Source organism: Heteronotia binoei, chromosome 6 (assembly GCF_032191835.1).
Source record: "Heteronotia binoei isolate CCM8104 ecotype False Entrance Well chromosome 6, APGP_CSIRO_Hbin_v1, whole genome shotgun sequence".
NCBI classification, from domain to species: Eukaryota; Metazoa; Chordata; class Lepidosauria; order Squamata; family Gekkonidae; genus Heteronotia; species Heteronotia binoei.
Window position 1 is genome coordinate 67970996 of NC_083228.1, and position 19387 is coordinate 67990382.

Consider the following 19387-nt stretch of genomic DNA (forward strand, 5'->3'; position numbering starts at 1 on the left):
AAAGATTAACAAAATATTTGGATATCAAGTTACAATAAGGTTACACAACTCTCCAACAATTATATGTGGCTGAGTCCAGACCAGCTGTCTCCTCCTGTGAGATCGACCAGTGGTACTTACCGTGAGGGGTCATTCTCCTCTGAGGACAGGAGGACATCTTGGGTATTTCCCACCATGTCAAGGAGGCAGGAATAAAATCTGCTTCCTCTTCCTCTGGCACTGGAACACCCATCACTTCAGTTCTGGTAACTCCAAGAAGCAGTTCAAAACTAATAACCTTACTCATAAAAAACAAACAGTAACAACAATGGGAGAACTAAAGTATATATAAACAGATAGAATCGTACAGCAGCAGAAAGAAAAGTATATCAGAAACAGCAAATGAAGTATAAGAGAGGCGGGCAAGATGTCCTCCTGTCCTCAGAGGAGAATGACCCCTCATGGTAAGTACCACTTGTCGTTCTCCCTCTAACAATTGGGTGGGAGATCTCTCTCTTCTGAAAACACGTGCTGTAAGACTTTTCTGCCGAATGCTGCTTCTGCTGAACTGTAGGTGTTAAGTTCATAGTGGCGTACAAACATTGATATAGAAGACCATGTTGCGGCTCTGCACACTTCATCTATTGTCGCTTGATTATTGAATGCTGCATTAGTTGCTGCACTTCTAACGGAGTGTGCAGTGATTCCCTTTGGTATCTCAATTTTCATTGCTTTATAAGCTTCAGAAATGCATTGCCTAACAGCATAGCTATCGGCAGGGGTTGACATCTTTAATTCCAATTTTGGGATAAACATAGAGTCCGTTTTTCGGATTGTCTGAGTCCTAAACAGATAGGCTTTGAGACATCAATGAACATCCAATGTATGCCATGCCTGTTCTCTGGGATGTTTTGGGTAAGTCTTCTGACCCAGAATATTGCTGCTCTGGATATGACAGAAGATGCTGCATAGGCCTTTATTAACATGGCAACCACCTCATGGCATCTTTCTAGTGCTAAATCAATTTTTGTATCCCAATTGTCCCTGAGGGAACCATGACCATCCTCAGATACCAGTCCTGGTGACTGAAGAGCTGTTACTGGGGCATCCACCATTGGTACCTGCAACATTTCATTTGCAAATCCGGGTAACTCATAACTTTTTGACAAACCCTGGAAATTGCCTATTAGAATTAGGCTTCACCCACTCAGCCTTAACTTGTCCCTCAAAGAACTGGGGAAAAGGGAACACCTTTGCTGATGTGGATGACCCAGGAAAAAATTCCCTATCCCCAGTAGTCTTATTTCTAGGATTAGTCTCTGAATTAGAGGCATCCTCCCCAGAAAGATCTTGAAGGGCTAAGGCTGCCATAACTCTAGACAGTAGGTACTGGTAGTCATCAGATTTAAAGAAATGAACAGACTGTTCTGGAACACTAACATCCTCCACCTCCTCATCAGATATGAAGTCCCCCTGACTGTGACTCAGAATCAGAAACAGCCTCGTCTGATTCTTCCCCTGTGGGCCTATATTCTGGAGTCTGTTTTCTGGCTGCTTTAGTTAGCCAGTTGCCCTCTTTTGAATACTGCTGCACGGGGTGACATGGAGGAAGACGAGGAGTAGGGCAGGGGGATCTGGACCCCATTGATCCTGTATTCATGTTCTTGGTATGGCAAACATTAAAAATTTCAGCCTCAATACACTGCTGTAACGTGCATAAATTCCCTAGGGAAGGGCCCTTTAAGGCTTGGTACGTTACCAAACCATTGATTCTGGTCTGCATTTTTAGCGGAGGCTTGTCCCGAGAGGAGTTGCCCTCCTGATGGGTCTCCTGACTGGAGGTTGTCCACCGGAGCTGCAGATGCGGCTTGGGGATCATGGTGCCTATCAGTTGTCATTCGCGCCAAAAAGTCACCCCTAAGATGGCTGCCGTCCTTAGTGACTCTCTGTGAAGGGGGAGACTTCGTAGTGTCCGTTGAAGAAGCTGAACGCTTCTGCCTGCGGTGAACTGAGCCACCTATGCAGTGAATGTTGCCGAGGACTGAAACAAGCTGGGAAGACATGTCGGTGCAGGTTTCTTCCTCCGCGGCTTCAGCCTGAGAGCTGGGAACAGGCGCGTCTTCCAGGAAGTCGTCCCTAAAGCGATCCATTCGCACCTTCACTATTACGCGACCAAGCTGCTGTTTTGAAGAAGCCGCGGTAACGCTGTTCCCTCGTCCCTTTCTAATTGTAAAGAGATTTGAGCTGGAAGGGTCAGAATAATAGGCATAGACCAAGAAAAAAGATAAGGAAAGAGGTAAGTGTTTGAGTAAGGTTTGAAGAGGAAGGAAACAGAGTTAATAGTATAATAAGAATAAAGCTATGGAGCTAAACTCAAATAGTTGCTCTCCCTCTCGAGGCAAGAAAGGAACTGAAGCGATGGGTGTTCCAGTGCCACAGGAAGAGGAAGCAGATTTTATTCCTGCCTCTCTGACACAAAGGTGGGAAACACCCAAGATGTCCTCTGACTCAGAGGGAGAAGCAAGGGCTTCTGAAGCTTTCTTTTAGAAACCTCGGGAAGGGTTTACTAATATGCAGAAGTTTAAATTTTAGAATCAACAACCTATCCAAGTTTTGCAACTATGTTCATGAAAGCTGCTTGCATGCCTCAGTCATCAACACTTCAGCTACTGAAATCGAAGTATTAACACACATTCATTTTTCTTTGTTCCTGATTAATGAAGTCAGTAAAATAGTAAACAAAGCATACCTTATATTGACTTTTCTCTACCGGAAGAGATTGGATTGAGATGCAAGCTGACATATAAGATACACAAAAAACCCCCAAACCCCATCCTTTCCTTAAAAAAAAATGCATGCCTTTACCTTCATCGTAACAATAAATCTGGAATTATGAGGCAACTGACTGAAAAGATTTTGTAACTAGAAGCCAAATAATTACTCACTTATGAAATTACCAAAGTCCATGGTTTTTGTATTCTCTGTGCTTCTTTGTGACTTGAAGGAGCCAACTTGTGACTGAAAATCTGTGATTAGCAAACAGTTAAAGTCACAGATCCAAATGATCTAGAATGCAGCTGCGAAGGTCCTTACTGGGGACCCCCCCCACACACACATTAAACCTGGCTTCTGGTGGAGCACCCGATCAGATTCAAGGGTTTGTTTTTGACCTTTAAGGCCCTATGCACCTTAGGGACTGCCTCTCCCAGTATATCCCCAGCAGAGCTTTATGCTCAGGAGATAAGAACCTTCTGGTGGTCCTCAGTCTGAGAGAGATCCAGCTGTCTCAAACGAGGACCAGGGCTTTTTCTGTCCTGGTCCCTACTTGATGGAACTCTCTGCTGGATAACATCCATGCCCTGCAACATTTGCTACCTTTCTCCAGAGCATGTAAGGCAGAGATGTTCCACCAGGTTCTGGTTGAGGACAGTGATGGCTATAACTGTATGGCACTCTCCCCTTCCCATTGCCTCCAGCCTCCCTTCTGATGAGGCTGTACCATTTCCTGCATTGAATGTTTTAGGTATATTTTATATTTTAATGCTGGAATTTTAACTGTAATTAATAAATTGTATTGGAATTTTATTGTTGTACACTGCCCTGAACCCTGTTTTTCAAGGGAAGGTGGCCTAAAAGTCTAATTTAATAAATAAAAATAATAATAAATAAAACCTTGTCATGACTCTCCTCCTTTATTAACCAGATATGCAAATCAACCTAGGACCTCATGGTCTAATGCAGTATTCTACCACATTGCCCATTCCAGTCCTTGACCATCCTTCCTAATTTAGAAACACATGCAGGGTTAACATTCCACTAAGTTAATCAATAAGCAAAACAGTCCTGGATTTATTTTTATTGTGCACCATAAATGGTTACCTGTGACAATTTTGTACTTAGTGAAAAGTATCAAGTGGATTCCATACTACAATTAATATCATAAGAATTGCTTAAGTATTATGTGTAAACAGAACCAATCATCTCCATGCAGACTACTCTGATTTTCTATTTCAAACATGTTCTGACAATTAAACCACTAGTATATTGTAGTCATATGACTGCTGTAACCATCTTTTACAACAGGTCCTTGTGAAACCTGAAACAAAATACATATCAAAGGTCACCTTGTATGAGAGCCCTATTGTTTTTCTAACTGCTCTAAAAAACCTTTGTTCCAGTAGAAAGAACTAAAGAAGGAATTTTATTTAACCACAGGCAGTGGAAGCAATGTAGAACTTACACTGTAAAGATGGAAGATGCAAGATAGTCTTTTATGATGGAATACTGGGTGTTGGCTCTACTCAGAAACAAAACTTTAGGTTGTTTTTCACCTTTATGAACAAACCAAGACATTACACTATTCAGTCTTTACTTAAATGGTGTGTCAAATAGTTTAATAATTAAAAACATTAATAAAACAAAGCTTTCGTTTAAGGAGAATAGGGTCACCATAAAAGATAAATAGGTTGCCCAAACATAGTCAGAAAATATAATAAATACACTGCGATTGTTTAAAAAACTCTGCAATTATGTTTTCATTTTATGAGAAAGGTTTGCCAAATCTTCTTGAAGTATATTACTGGAATATAAAAACTAGGTACTCAAGCGTCAAATGATGTATTCATCATCATCATTAGTTATAAATAAAAGCCCAACCATGGAGGCAAATCTGAGGTTTTTCATTCGTTGGATGCGGCCTGCACAGGATTGGCTCGCACTATCTATGCCATGCCATTGGCTGATTTTGCTCTTCCCTGCCCACCGCTGGCCCTGTCAGGCAAGAATCCACCAGAAGGCCACTGACCTTCAAGGCAGACAGTTTTCTGATGACAGGGGGCTTACTGATCAGTACTGCTCTCCTCAGGGCCTGTTGTAGGAAGTCTAGGACAGACCAGAGCGGACAAGGCAGTGCAAGAGCAGGAAAGATGGCATGGTGGCACAAGAGCAGACAGAATGGCGTGAGAGTGATGGCAACAAGCGATGGTGGAGGGGCTGGAAAGATAAAATGGGGGAAGATTTTTTTGGTACCTGGCCTCCCAGCCGCGGCCCGGAGCTATGGGCTTATGTTCATGAGACAAAACAGTAGGGTTCCTTCTCTTCGACTGAAGCAAAAGGAATGCTCATTTACAGCAGGGAGGGGGCATTTCCACTTGCAAATACTCTTCACTCTTTCTACTAGGCTGCAGTGGGCTGATATGACAGAATGGACTCTCAGGGAGAGTCCTTTCTTCCTGGGGAACCACTGTTGCCAATCTCCAGGTGAGAAATCCAAAGCACAAGGCTTTCCATGAAAACCAGCCTCTGTACAACCAACAAACAATTCAACAATTACAAAAGCATATATCAGTTCATTATAAACCATACAATTAGTCCTTAGCAAATTGTACGGTTTATCATGAATATATGCTTTTGTAATTGTTGAATTGTTTGGTTGTTCGGAGCCTGGTTTTCACGGAAAGCCTTGTGCTTTGGATTTCTCTGCCTATCATTGCCGTGATTCTCTTTCTGGATTGAACAATCTCTAGGTGAGGGCTGGAGATCACTCAGAGTTACAACTGCTTTGCAGATGGCAGAGATCAGCTCCTCTTCAAGTGCAGAGGGGAGTGAATGCCTTCACTTGGGTGGGAAGACAGCAAGGTTGGGAGGGTACTTTGGAAGGGTGATACCTTAGGAATTTCCAATCAAGCTGGAAATGTATCACTCCAGGCCCCTGAGGGAAAGGCCTTTCCTCCTGGGGAACTGCTGTTGCCAATTCCAGGTGTATATATATATGTGTGTGTGTGTGTATATATATATTTGTTTTTTAATCTCCAGGTGAGGGTTGTAAAAGCTGACTGGGTGATTTCATACCAATCTAACCTGCCTCACGGGGTTGTTGTTGTTCAGATCAAAGGGGGGAGAAGAGAACGATGTAAGTGGATGCAATGGCTGAGGACTCCTCCCTTTTAAACAGTTTGTCAGAGATAGATTGTTGGGTCTGAAAGGTATCACTACATAGGCAGAACTCAATAGGGCCACTCCTAACTATGGCTGCCAGTTCCAGGTTGGTTAGAAATCCCTGGAGATTCTGTGATGGAGTTTGAGGAGTTTGAGTTAGGGCTTCAGAGTGGGGTTTGCTGGACCTAGGTCCTTGCTGTGAAACCTGACAGTGATTTTGGGCCAGTCACAGACTTCCAGCCTAACCCACTTCACAGAGTTGTGAGAGAATTATGCAAGCTGCTTTGGTTCCCCTCCCCCTGTAGAGAAAAGACAGCCTATGTAGAGGCTGCAGGGACGGGGAAGAAGATGAAAAGCTGAAGTCAGAGGGGCAGATAAAGGTAAGGAGATAGGTTGCCAACTCCAAGTTAGGAAATTCCTGTATATTTAAGGTACGGGGCCTGGAGAGGGTGGGGTTTGAGGAGTGGTGAGACCTGATGTCAGGCTCTGTAACTCTATCATATTAAAATTATAGAATACTAACCAAATGGACTCTTCATACTAACCCAAAGCCTTTTGTTGTACTGTAGCTAGCATGCATATCAAAGGGGGGACGTTTGAAGGGTTAACTTGTTTAGGTTGTAAAGGAAGCAAAGGAATGCGACCATTAGTAGATACCCCGGTCGACCAGCATCTTCCCAGAGGCAAAAAGATAAGCGGAAGCTCTTGTGTGAAAGTTTGCACCTTCACTCCCTGTTGTTTTGAGAATAGTGGCTTTGTTTAGATATTGCTTTGATGTAGATTCCTTAAGACTAAGAGACACCCAGTCCCAGGTATTAGTCTCAACTTTTGTATCCAACTATGAGTTTCCAAGAAAGTATACATTGTTTCAATGAATACTGCCTTGAGTCTCCATCAACTGACACCCGAGACAGGTAAAATGCAATTTCCTCCTAGAGAACCACTGGAGATCACTCAGATTTACAACTGCTCTCTAGATAGCAGAGATAAGCTCCCCTTGAGGTGGGAGGAAGTTAATGCCTTCACTTGGGAGGTTAGAAAGACAGCAAAGGTGGTGAGCACTTGCCCAGAGCCTCCTTTAGAGCCCATTGTATTCTTCACAACAGACCTTACTCCTAGTAAATATGTGCTTCTTATGTAAAATTAGGCCACAGAATGAACCCTGCATACAGCAAAGGGCAGGATATAAATTGAAACAAATAATGTGAGGGTTCCTTCTACACTGAGGAAGGGAAGGCATCTGGGCATGGGTGATTCCCACCACTCAGTTAAGGAGGCAGATCTTAGTTTCAAAAGTCCAGGTGCTCCCCAAGCTGTATAATAACCTCTCCTAGAACTCAGAAAGAAAACTATAAAAAGTGAACATCCCAGGTAAATACTGCACAGCTCTGAAGCAAAAAGTCAGTAAATGAGAACACAGGAAGACCACTGTAAAGGAAATATATCTCTAGAGAAACTTAGGCATATGTCAACTTCAATTGTCTTCTCTTTTACTCAAGAGTTAAGATGTCCTCCCTACCTCAAAGAAGAAGGAACCCTTATGCTAAATGCCAATGTTCCTTCCCATTCTGAGGGGAGGGCATCTTAGCAGAGGATGATCAAAACCAGTTAATCCTATACTGGGCGGGAACAACTGACCTGTTTTGTTTGAACAACTATTGTAGTAGTTGTGTGTTAAGGCTGCAATTAGTGGATGCAAGATATCCAAGTACCAGTATATGGAAAACAATCAGGAAAAGATTCCCCCTATAACTTCAATTGAGTTATCTATGACAAGGAACTGCAATAGCTACTACCCTATCACTGTGACTTTAGTAATACTAGGGTTAACTTTGATGGACAAGGATGACATGATGTCTGAACTGTTTCCTCAATGATGGACTGGAGACTTTCTACCTATCTCAGCAGGTGAAAGTTAACAGGAGAGAAACTGAACTGCCACATTAAACTCTTTCTTGATTCAGACTTGAAACCAACATGCACCGTTCCTTTAGTTGGTGTGAAAGATAATAAAAGAGGAGAACATTTTTTAAAAACTCTTAGGTCAAGAAGCCAGAATTACCCTTGTCATACTATAGAGTCTGATCCAAGAAAATTTTATCTCAAGGGTGATATGATATCAAGGTTCCCAGTTCTGAAATTCTATCGGCTGAATTTGCACTGCAGAGAACGACCATTGGTACTTACCATGAGGGGTCATTCTCCTCTGAGTACAGGAGGACATCTTGGGTGCTTTCCACCATCTTGTCAAGGAGGCAGGAAATAGAATAATTCTTCTTCCTCTTCCTTGACCCTGGAGCACCCAGATCTCCTCAGTTGAGATACTCCGATAAGCAGTCTCTAAACTATCAACCTTACTCACAATAAGGAAACAGTAATAATAGTTAATATGCAAAAAGCATAACATAAGGAACTGTAAAGAACTGTAGAGCAGCAGAAGAAAATGGAATAGATATAGCAGAATAGACCCTAGTATGAGCGATGCAACGTGGTGGGCAAGATGTCCTCCTGTACTCAGAGGAGAATGACCCCTCACAGTAAGTACCAATGGTCGTTCTCCCTCTGAGTCGAGGCCATCTTGGGATCTCCTATAGCAGTAAATTAATGACTGGGGGGGCATCGCTCTCTTCTAGGACCACATGTTGTAAAACCTTTGCCAAATGCTGCTTCTGCTGAACTGTAGGAGTTTAATTTGTAGTGTCAGACAAATGCTGAGATAGAGGACCATGTTGCAGCCCTACACACCTCGTCTACCGAGGCATAATTGTTAAGGCTGTGTTAGTTGCAGCACTTCTAGTTGAATGTGCTGTGATACCTCTGATATACTTCTAATTTCATTGCTCTATAGCAGGGGTCCTCAACCTACGGCCCGCGGGCCAGATGCGGCCCGCTGAGGACGTTTATGCGGCCCGCCGGGTTATGGCAAAATCAGACCGGAAGTGACGTTCGACCTAAACTTGCGTTAGCAATGCACACTTCCGGCACTGGGCTGAGGTGGCGGAGACAGAGTGTGAGGTGATACCGAGGTGAGGTGAGTTCCCAGGCCAAGGTGTGTGGTGTGGGGAAGGGAGAGAGATGCAGAAGACTGAGAACTGATGGCCCGCGGCCTTGTACAGTAACGGCAGTCCGGCCCTCCAACAGTCTGAGGGACAGTGAACTGGCCCCCTATTTAAAAAGGTTGAGGACCCCTGCTCTATAGGCTTCTGCAATACATTGTTTAATAGCATAGCTGATGGCTGAAGTTGATATTTTTTGGCCCAATCTTGGTTGTGCAATGTTAATGAACATGGCATCCATTTTCCAGATTGGTTCAGTCCTGATTAAATATGTTTTAGACAGCGTCTGACATCTAAGTTAAGCCACATTCACTCCCTAGGATGTTTAGGGTCTGGACAAAATGATGGCAAATGAAGTTCTTGAGACTTGTGAAATGTTGACACAATCTTGGGTTGAAAAGTAGGATCTGTACAAAGAACTACTTTGTCTTTGTGAAAAATACAAAGTTCTTTCTTTACAGACAGTGCATTGATCTCCGACACCCTTCTTACTGAAGTGATCACTATTAAGAAGATTGTCTTTAAGCGTAACCATCTTAGAGAAATGCCTTGAATGGGCTCAAAGGGTGTTTTAGTGAGTGCGGACAAGACAGTGTGTAGACACCACGTCGGAAACCTATGAGTCTGTGGAGGGCACTTGAGGGTGACTTTCCTTAAGAACCTTTGTACATGTGCATGCTTGGAGGGATCTTTACCTTGTATCAGTCCAAATATGGAAGATAGTGCTGCTACCTGTCTCCGTAAGGTGGCTGGTTTCAGTCCAGATTGTAATCCATCTTGTAAAAATTCCAATATGTCTTGAATTGATGGATTTAGTGGATCTTTTGCTTTTCTGTGACACCACCTATGAAAAGCTTTCCAAGTGGTATTGTAAATTCTAATGGTGGACTTCTTTCTGGAGGCCAATAATGTGTCAGTGATCTCTGAAGAATAACTTCAGGAATGTAGACCGTTCAATTTCCACACGGTCAATTGCAGCCAATCTGGATGTGGATGCCAAATTGGACCCTGCGTCAGCATGTCTGGAACGATTTCTAGCCGGAGAGGTTGAGTGGTTGACAGCCTTTGGATAGATGAGAACCATGGGCGTCGTGGCCACCACGGGGCTACTAATATGACCCGTGCTTTCTGATGTTGTACCTGTCGAAGAAACCTTGATAACACTGGAATCGGGGGGGGGGGGCATACAGTAGGCCCTGAGGCCAACTCACTGTCAGTGAGTCCACCGCTGCCGCAGCCGAGTGAAAAAATCTGGTGCAAAAGGTTGTTACCTGGTAGTTGTCGTGAGAAGCAAACAGGTCCATTATAGGTTGACCAAACTGTTAGACTATCTGCTGGAATATTGACGTCTTTAATCTCCATTCCCCTGGTTGTATGGTCGTTTGGCTGAGCCAATCTGCTTGAACATTGGCAATGCCCTTGATGTGTTCTGCCCTGATGGAAAGAAGGTGGTGTTCTGTCCAGTTGAATAATGTTTTTGCTTCCCTGGACAGAGCTGACGAACTCGAGCCCGCCTGATGGTTCAGGTAGGACTTTGCAGCCACATTGTCTGTTCTTACTAGTACACGCTGTTTCTGTACCTGATCGGTGAAGAATAACAGGGCTAGGCGTATTGCTCGTAGTTCCAATACATTGATCGGCAGTTGGGTTTCTGACAGTAACCATCGAACCTGCGTTGGTATGTTGTCGAGCGTTGCTCCCCAACCTGATAGACTGGCATCTGTGAACAGCTGCATCTCTCTGGGAAGAAAGTAAACTCTCCCTTGTCGCAGATTGGAATCCCTGGACCACCACATCAGAGATTTCTTGACCTCTAATGTGACCTTGATCTGTGGATTCTGTTTTGTCACGATCTGGTACTGGTGAGGGCGGATTAACCTTTGTAACAGTCTCGTATGTAATCTGCCCCACTGAACTGCATCTATGTTTGAGATGAGCAAACCCATCAATTTGGCTAAAGTCAATAATGGAGTGTGAGTGTTCTGAATGACTAAATTCACGAGTTGCTTGGTTTTCTGTATCTTGTTGTTCGGAAGAAAGATAAGAGTTCTTTCGTGTATCTATAATCATCCTCAAGTGTTCCAACCTTTGTGTTGGTTCTAGAGAGCTCTTGGCTATATTTATAAGAAAGCCATGTTCCTGTAGACAATGCATAGTTGCTTGCACATCTGACAGAGCTTTCCGGTTGGACACTGATCTGATCAGAAGGTCGTCTAGGTATGGATGAACGTGTATCCCCTGTTGTCTGAGATGTGCCACAACATTTACAATCACCTTCGTGAATACCCTGGGGGCCATAGCTAGACCGAAGGGAAGCGCTCTGAATTGAAACTGTCTGTTCCCCACACAGAACCGAAGGAATCAGCAATGAGATAGCTGGATCGGAATGTGCAAATAAGCTTCCGTGAGATCCAGTGAGGTGAGGAACTCTCCTGGTTGTAAGACCTCTGTGATTGACTTCAGGATCTCCATACGAAAGTGTCGTAGATGAATGAATCTGTTGAGGAACTTTAGATCGAGTATTACTCTCCAGTCCCCGTTTTTCTTGGGAACTGTGAAGAATATTGAATAAACACCTCGACCCCTCTGATCTGTTGGAACGTATTCTATGGCATTGATCTCTAAGAGATGTGTGAAGAAGATGAAGAAGAAGATATTGGATTTATATCCCGCCCTCCACTCCGAAGAGTCTCAGAGCAGCTCACAATCTCCTTTATCTTCCTCTCCCACAACAGACACCCTGTGAGGTGGGTGGAGCTGGAGAGGGCTCTCACAGCAGCTGCCCTTTCAAGGACAACCTCTGCCAGAGCTATGGCTGACCCAAGGCCATTCCAGCAGGTGCAAGTGGAGGAGTGGGGAATCAAACCCGGTTCTCCCAGATAAGAGTCCGCACACAACCACTACACCAAACTGGCTCTCCATCACCTTGTTTATTATAGATCTTTTTGTAGAGTTCTTCTGGATTGGGGACACCAAAAAACGTTCCGGTGGAATGCTTTTGAATTCTATTGCATACCCGCATGACACGATTTCTAATGTCCAGCAATCTGTTTGAGAAGCCTTCCCAAGCCTCTTGAAAATATTGAAGTCTTCCCCCTACCAGAGTTGAAGTCCAGACGCGCCTTGTTGAATTTTGGCTCCTGGTCCTGCTTGTCTCTACGCTCTGAATTCTGCTTGTTGAATCTAGGATTATTGAACCCTTTTCTGAAGGATTGTCTTGGTTGGTTCCAGGATGATCTCTTGCTATCTGCATTGGATCTTGATCTGGCCAATGTGTGTGAGGAATGAAAGGACTGAGAATAGAAGCTTCTTCTGTCAGTTCTGCGAATGTTCCTTGGCATGGCTTTCTTTTTGTCTTTGGTTTCCACTAAGATCTTATCTAAGGCACTACCAAAAAGCTTTTCTCCTTGAAACCAATACGATATCACGATTTGTTTGGAATGGTTGTCTGCAGTCCATGCTCTAAGCCAGATGCCTCTTCTGGCTACTGCTCCGACGCCAGACCTCTGGAACAGAAGGTGAGGGCATCTAGAGAAGCGTCGGTCGTGAACTCTGCTGCTTTAAGTAGTCTGGTGGTTCCCTCCATCAATTTCTTATTAATTTCTGGTAGCAATTAAGAGAGTCTCCTAGCCCAGACTATGGCTGCTCTAGATACACAATAGACGATGCAGTACATGCCTTAATTGCCATAGTTACTGCCTTGTGTGATCTTTTTTAGGGCTAGGTCAATTTTCTTGTCCCAATTGTCTCTAATGGAACCGTGCTTGTCTTCTGACACCAAACCCAGATTTTGAAGAGCTGTCACTGGTGCGTCCACTACTGGAACCTGCAACATTTCGTTTGCAAAAACAGGCAAATCATATAACTTTTTTTTTACAAAGGCAGGAAACTGCTGATTAGAGTTAGGTTTTCCCCATTCAGCTTTTAATAGTCTCTCAAAGAATTGTGGAAAAGGGAAAACCTTGGTAGTGGTGTGTGAGACTGGGAAAAACTCCCTATCCCCAGTAGTTTTATTCCTGGGATTGGTATCGGTACTGGGATTCTCCTCCCCAGAGGCAGAATCTTGGAGCGCCAGTGCTGCCATGACCCTGGTTAACAAATACTGATAGTCATCAGCTTTAAAGCAGCGAACTAACTGCTCTGGGACACAGACATCCTCCACCTCCTCATCTGAAATCAAACTCTCTTGATCTTTGGTTGTGACTCCACATCCGACTGATTCTCCTCTGAATCTTCCTCTAACAATCTAGAGTTAGAGATCTCTTTTCTGGCTGCCTTTGTTGACCAGTTGCGCTCACTGGAAAGATTTTTCTCTGGGTGCCCTGAGAAGGAAGAAGGAGGGGAAGGAGATCTGGATCCCACTGATCCCATGCCCATAGCCCCTGATTGACAGGCATTAAACATTTCTGCTCTAATTGTTTGCTGGAGCATAGTCATAAACTCAAAAGAAAATGGCCCTTTAAGGTACAGTACATTACCACTTAGTTGTATTACGGCTGGATTGACCGTGGAGGCGTGATCCGATAGGGGTTGGCCTCCTGTATTGTCTCCTGCCGGGAGATTGGTAACCGTCCCAAGGGGCAAAGCATAAGGCTTCTGGCGCCTGTCTGGCGAACGTGAGCCAAAAATCCTCCTTCAAAATGTCTGCCGTCAGATGCGAGCATCTGGTGGAGAGGAACTTCAAGCCCTTCTGTTGAAGCCCCTAGACGTTTCAGCCCGCAGTGACTAAAGTCACTAAAACGGACAACATTGCCGGGAGCTGCAGCAAGCTGGGAAGACATGCTGGTCCCGGGGTCCACTCCCACAGCCTCAGTGCGAGGACTTACAGAGGACGCGTCTTCTAGGAACTTGTCCCTGAAATTTTCCATCCACCGCTCTTTGCCACGCTCCGCAAGTGAAAGCAAGGGGGAAAAAAAGTCAGCCACTTTAAAAGCAGCCGCAGCCGTGCCTCTCTCCCAACTACAGCGAAGGTGTGAAGGCAGATGGAAAGTGAAAGTAGCTCAGTGTAACAGACTGCTTGATTGTAAGATTGTTAGACAGAGGAGTAAGGTTGGGAAAAATGGAAGAATTATATTAGGAATAAAGAATAGGATTAAAATTGCTTCCTATCTTCTAGGAGCTAAGCTAGCTAGTTGCTCTCCCTCTAGAGGCAGGAAAGAAACTGGGGAGATCTGGGTGCTCCAAGGTCGAGGAAGAAGAATTATTCTATTTCCTGTCTTCCTGACAAGATGGTGGAAAGCACCCAAGATGGCCTCCGACTCAGAGGGAGAACTTCACCATGCCCTCAGTCAATGACTGGAGAACCCAGCTCTGAGACTACTTCATACTTGGGAAAATTTCCTCTCATAGTTCTCAGGCATTCTCACCTAAGACTTAGGAAACCTTCATAGAGCTTTGGTTCCCTATTGCTGACCTCAACATTCTGCCAAAACCCAAATTTTTACCACAGTCTGATATTTTTCTAAAAGCAGAGGCACTCCCTCACTTCTGTAATATGCTTTTTATGTCCCCCCCCCAAAAAAAACTAGGTTTGTTCAGCCTATGCATTTCTTTGCATTCTGTGTAATATGTTTTGTCAGACTGACAATTCTTATTGCCTTCCAAGCCACTATGTACTTTATTGGCAAACTATGCCTATTTGTATAGATTATATTGCCTTTGTACTGAACCTATTTTATGAACCATGCCTGAGTGATTCTGATCCTAGGTTTCGGGGTGGGGGGTTATGGGTTTAGTATCTTGTGAGCATAATTCAGCATATGCTGTATATCTTGTTATAATTCAATAAAAACTGAGAATTGGCCCGGGGGGGGGGGGGAGAGACATGGTCAGAATTCGGTCTTGTGCTTTTCCACCATCAACTCCTCAAACAAGCTGGAACATAATCATCCAAACAGCCAAGGAGAACCCCATCTTTAAAGATTTTCTCAGATCTAATCTTCTCATCTACAGACAGAGGGGCAATATGGAACGTCAGTCTTTGGGTTGCAGGTCTGCATTACCAATGACATTTAATTACAGGGAAAAATACCATGTTACCACAGAGAAGAAATTAGAGGTGACTGGAGGTGCAAGGTCTGGCTAAACCTTCTGAATAACAGTTCTTGAGACCCTCTATGAAGTCTCTTATTAGGATTTATAAGTTGTTTGCTCAACCAGCTGATTTAGATAAACTGGATCACAAAGATGCCTCATAATGAATTGGAATACTGGTATTCTGCTGTACCACTGAGCCACAGCCTATACCCTTAGTTGGAAGTGTATATAATATGCACATAGGCAGTGGCCCTGAAGTCACAGGTTCTTTTTTTGAGGAATTGGAACTTGGCATTTCCTCGCTGAGTAAAGAACATTCTGATTATACTGAATGTCCTAGTGAGCTCATGGGGAATATTCCATCGGAGATAATAAGCAGAGACTTGGCCTCTGATATTCTACAATCCATGTCAGAGACCCAGAAGTATGAGTAGGCCCTGAGCATATAGCTTTCTATCCAGCCCAAGGAGCTTGGAACCTCCTGTTAATAAGGTCCCTTAAGACTGCTCTTCTATCCATCTGTCTAGGCTCTCCCTAATTGTTGAGGTACACTTCTCAGCCTGTATTACTCATAATCACTCATCTATCCACCGATCTAGATTTCAATGGTACCTCTCCAGGATTTCCGTGCAAAGCAGTTTACAAGGAAAACTGCTGTTGTAGATGAATTCAGTAGCTTTAAACAATAGATAACACTGATCATGTTTCTGGTGTTTTGAATCCAGAGGTGAGCAAACAACACAGTCATCCTTATAGAATGGGTATAACTCTCCAGGGAACCACAGGAAAGCTACAGCATCTGAGAAAGTTCTGTAGCAGTAGAAAAGAACAAGAGTCCAGTAGCACCTTGAAGACTAACAAAATTTGTGGCAGGGTATGAGCTTTTGTGAGTCACTGCTCCCTTCTTCAGACTTCTGGTTCTTAGCAGCTCCATGCACTTTTGCAAAACTCACTGGCCTGGCTGCTCAAGGGAAGAGTTCCTGCTTCTCCATCTGAGGAGGAAGAGGATGTCCCCGTCCTCTGTGGAAATTAGACCATCCACAGCTTCTGTTGCCACAGCTATGCTGCTCCGCAGAATAGAAGAGAAAGGTGAGGAAAGGTCAGCCAATGGAGAAAATAGAGGCTTTGCTCTGCAGCTTGACTGAGCAACCCTGGCAAAGCAAGCTATGATGCAGAAGGAAGCAAGAGGGAACAGATAACAGTGAGTTGCTCTCAGGATTGATAGGAGCCCTCTGGGGGCTTGATTCAACTTAACGGCTGCATGTTTGACATTCCTGATCTATGTCAGGGAAGAATTAACGCTTTTTACTAATGGCTCCAATACCTTGTCCTGACAAGATTTTAAAAGCCAGGACAGGCACGGGTCCAGAGCACAAGTGGTGGCCCTCACACGCCTAAGGGCTCTCAGCATCCATAGGGAGGATCAATCTGAAACAACTCACAACAATACATACTGCTTTTATATTTTTATAGTTTATATATTAATGTATTTATATGCTATGTTTACGGAATTTAATTATTACTGTTTTTTATTTGACTTTTTATGAATATGTAAGCCGCCCTGAGCCTGTTTCGGCAGGGAGGGTGGGATATAAACAGAATAAAATAGAGAACAAACTCCTTTCTGATGGAAGAAAATGCTTGTTGATAAACAACTAATTTTGTATATGATATATAGCAGGGATACCCAAACTGCAGCTAGGAAGCCTCATGCAGCTCTTTCACACATATTGTGGAGATTCCGGAGGTTGAAGAGGAACTTAATGCAGGTAAGCATGCTTAGCATCAAAGCCTCAGTCAGCCTCTAAACACTGACCCATTTATAACTAGTCAGGCAACTTATTTCAGCCATGTGTGAAGCAGGGAAGGAAGGGGAAATAGGCAGGCTTGCAAGCTCTTCTCCTCTAGGTCACCTGGAGACCTAGAGTTGAGAAAGAGAGTCCAAGAGCTGGGGGAGCCACTGGAAGGAGGGACAGAATTAAGGAGAGTGGTGCAGGGTTCCCCCTTAGTTTCTTGTAGGAGCTATATTTGGTGCCAAGGCAGAGAGAGATACATAATGATGCCAACTGTGGTCAGTTCTTTATATGGTGGGGGGAGGGATGGGGAAGAAAAATGTATAATGGATCAATGAGGCAATGAAAAATTGTATATTTTAATTAATAAACAATAAAAATATGGGGGAAAAGTTCTTTAGAAGAAGAAGAAGAAGATATTGGATTTATATCCCGCCCTCCACTCCGAAGAGTCTCAGAGCGGCTCACAATCTCCTTTACCTTCCTCCCCCACAACAGACACCCTGTGAGGTGGGTGGGGCTGGAGAGGGCTCTCACAGCAGCTGCCCTTTCAAGGACAACCTCTGTCAAAGCTATGGCTGACCCAAGGCCATGCCAGCAGGTGCAAGTGGAGGAGTGGGGAATCAAACCCGGTTCTCCCAGATAAGAGTCCGCACACTTAACCACTACACCAAACTGGCTCTTATATGGTACATGTGTGGTTCCCTTTGCCACTGGTGCCAAAAATGCAGCTCTTTGTTAAGCAAGTTTGGTCACCCCTGATATAGTAAGGATACTAAACTAAACCGCCATGGATTCTCTTAAAAACACATCCAATGTCAGAACTTACAGGAGAACTCCACTTGTTTTCAGAAATTTCTTCATAAATATTTGGTCTTTAATCTTATGAAGGAAGAAAAGATTTCAAGCTGCAAAGCTAAATTTCAGTGTTCAGAGTCCAAGATTACAGTTGCCAACAAGTCTGGAGGAAAATGTCCTGTTCCCTCAATAAAAGCTTTATGTGTGAAAACTGGCAGCTGAAGTTTTTTGTGGTATGAGATAAATAACATTCCATTAAGTATCTATTAAAGGGGGAAGGATTTTTTTTCCTCCAGACAGCTAGGAACCCTACACAAGATTCATAATTATTGCATTCATAACAAGTCTCTTGTGTATGTATACGTACAAACACTTGCTAAAAATGTCAAAATTGCTCTGAGTACAGGAATTTTATAGCCAATTCTCTGCTTGGCTGATATTTAAAAACCAATATTATAGAAGTATGGAATATTTTAATGAGTATATTCCGGATTGTTGTTTTTTTCCTGTTTGGGGACACACTTTACACCTCAAGTCTTTGAAAAAAGATGCAAATTGAGCTAATACATAAGAACTGCGTAGCCAAGCCACAAGACAGACATGAGATTCTGGTTTTGCCATGGTGGATTTCCATGCCTTTAGAGCTGTGCTGACGCAGATATGTTTTTGTTTGAGTAAGGTATCTCTAACATATGTTCAAGCTTATGCCTACTGATTATGCATACATTAAAGCAAATGCAACTCAACACTATTGAGTCAAGTCATTACTGTTCATTAGTCCCAGGTTAAATAAGATCTCATGGGAAGATCTGGGCATGGACAGGAAGAAAATCAGCCTATTTAATGAAGTACACACTATAGTGTGCAGTAATTTCCCAACACATGTTAGTACTTTTCATGCCACTATGAGATCCTGAAATCAACGGGACTAAATAAAACACTAAGTGACCTTACAAGCAAAAATAAAGTAAAAACTTAACATGGAAGAGGCTATCACAGTAGTTAAGTATTAGCTAGATTGCTACAAAGCAGGAGTCAAGTTGCACCTTTAAGACCAACAATGTTTTATTCAGGACGTAAGCTTTCATGTGCTAGAAGCACATTTCATCAGACAATAGGATGGAATGGCAAACAGTCCTAAATATGGAGAAAGTGGGCAGTGAATTAGTATGCAAAAACCTGAAAATGTTTTTTAGCAAATTAAAAGAATCACAATTTGGGGTCCAGTGTATGTTAGTGTTCAATGGGCTGCAACAACAAGGCGGCAAGAAAAGTCAGAATAGCAGACTGATGTCTATGTCATTAGGTATGAAGTGCAATAAATAAGAGTCGGTTGTAATGAAACATGGAACAAACACCTCCCCAAGACTGAACAGGGATATTGGGGGGTTTTCTCATTACATATATTAAACCCACTTTCACCAAGTATAGTTATATATTCCAATGTATTTCTCTTTTAGAATAGTGTATCAGAATAATGTTTTTTTGTACTGACACACTCAATATTGGTTGTTTATCTCATTACAAATACTAACCCAATCTTCTACTATATTCTAATGCAGGGGTCCCCAACCCCCAGGCCCGTACCAGTCTGTGGCCTGTTTGCGACCGGGTCGTGCAGCCTCGCCGCCCCCAACCCCCGTTTTCACCATTTTAAAGCCTGGGAAGAGGCAGTGAAGTGCCTCCCAGGCCAACCCCTCCCCCACCAATCAGCTGATCGGCGGGGAAAACAGCATCGGCAGCCAGCAACCTGTTGAAAAAGCAGTGCTGCCCTTGCCTCCTCCCCAC

General features: G+C 43.6%; 1 protein-coding gene across 4 annotated transcripts in view; it reads right to left on the minus strand.

The window, feature by feature from the left end:
• The window catches only part of ADD3 (adducin 3), a 258754-nt gene that overhangs the window by 228163 nt on the left and 11204 nt on the right, over positions 1-19387 (minus strand). The gene's annotated exons all lie outside the window — the stretch shown is intronic.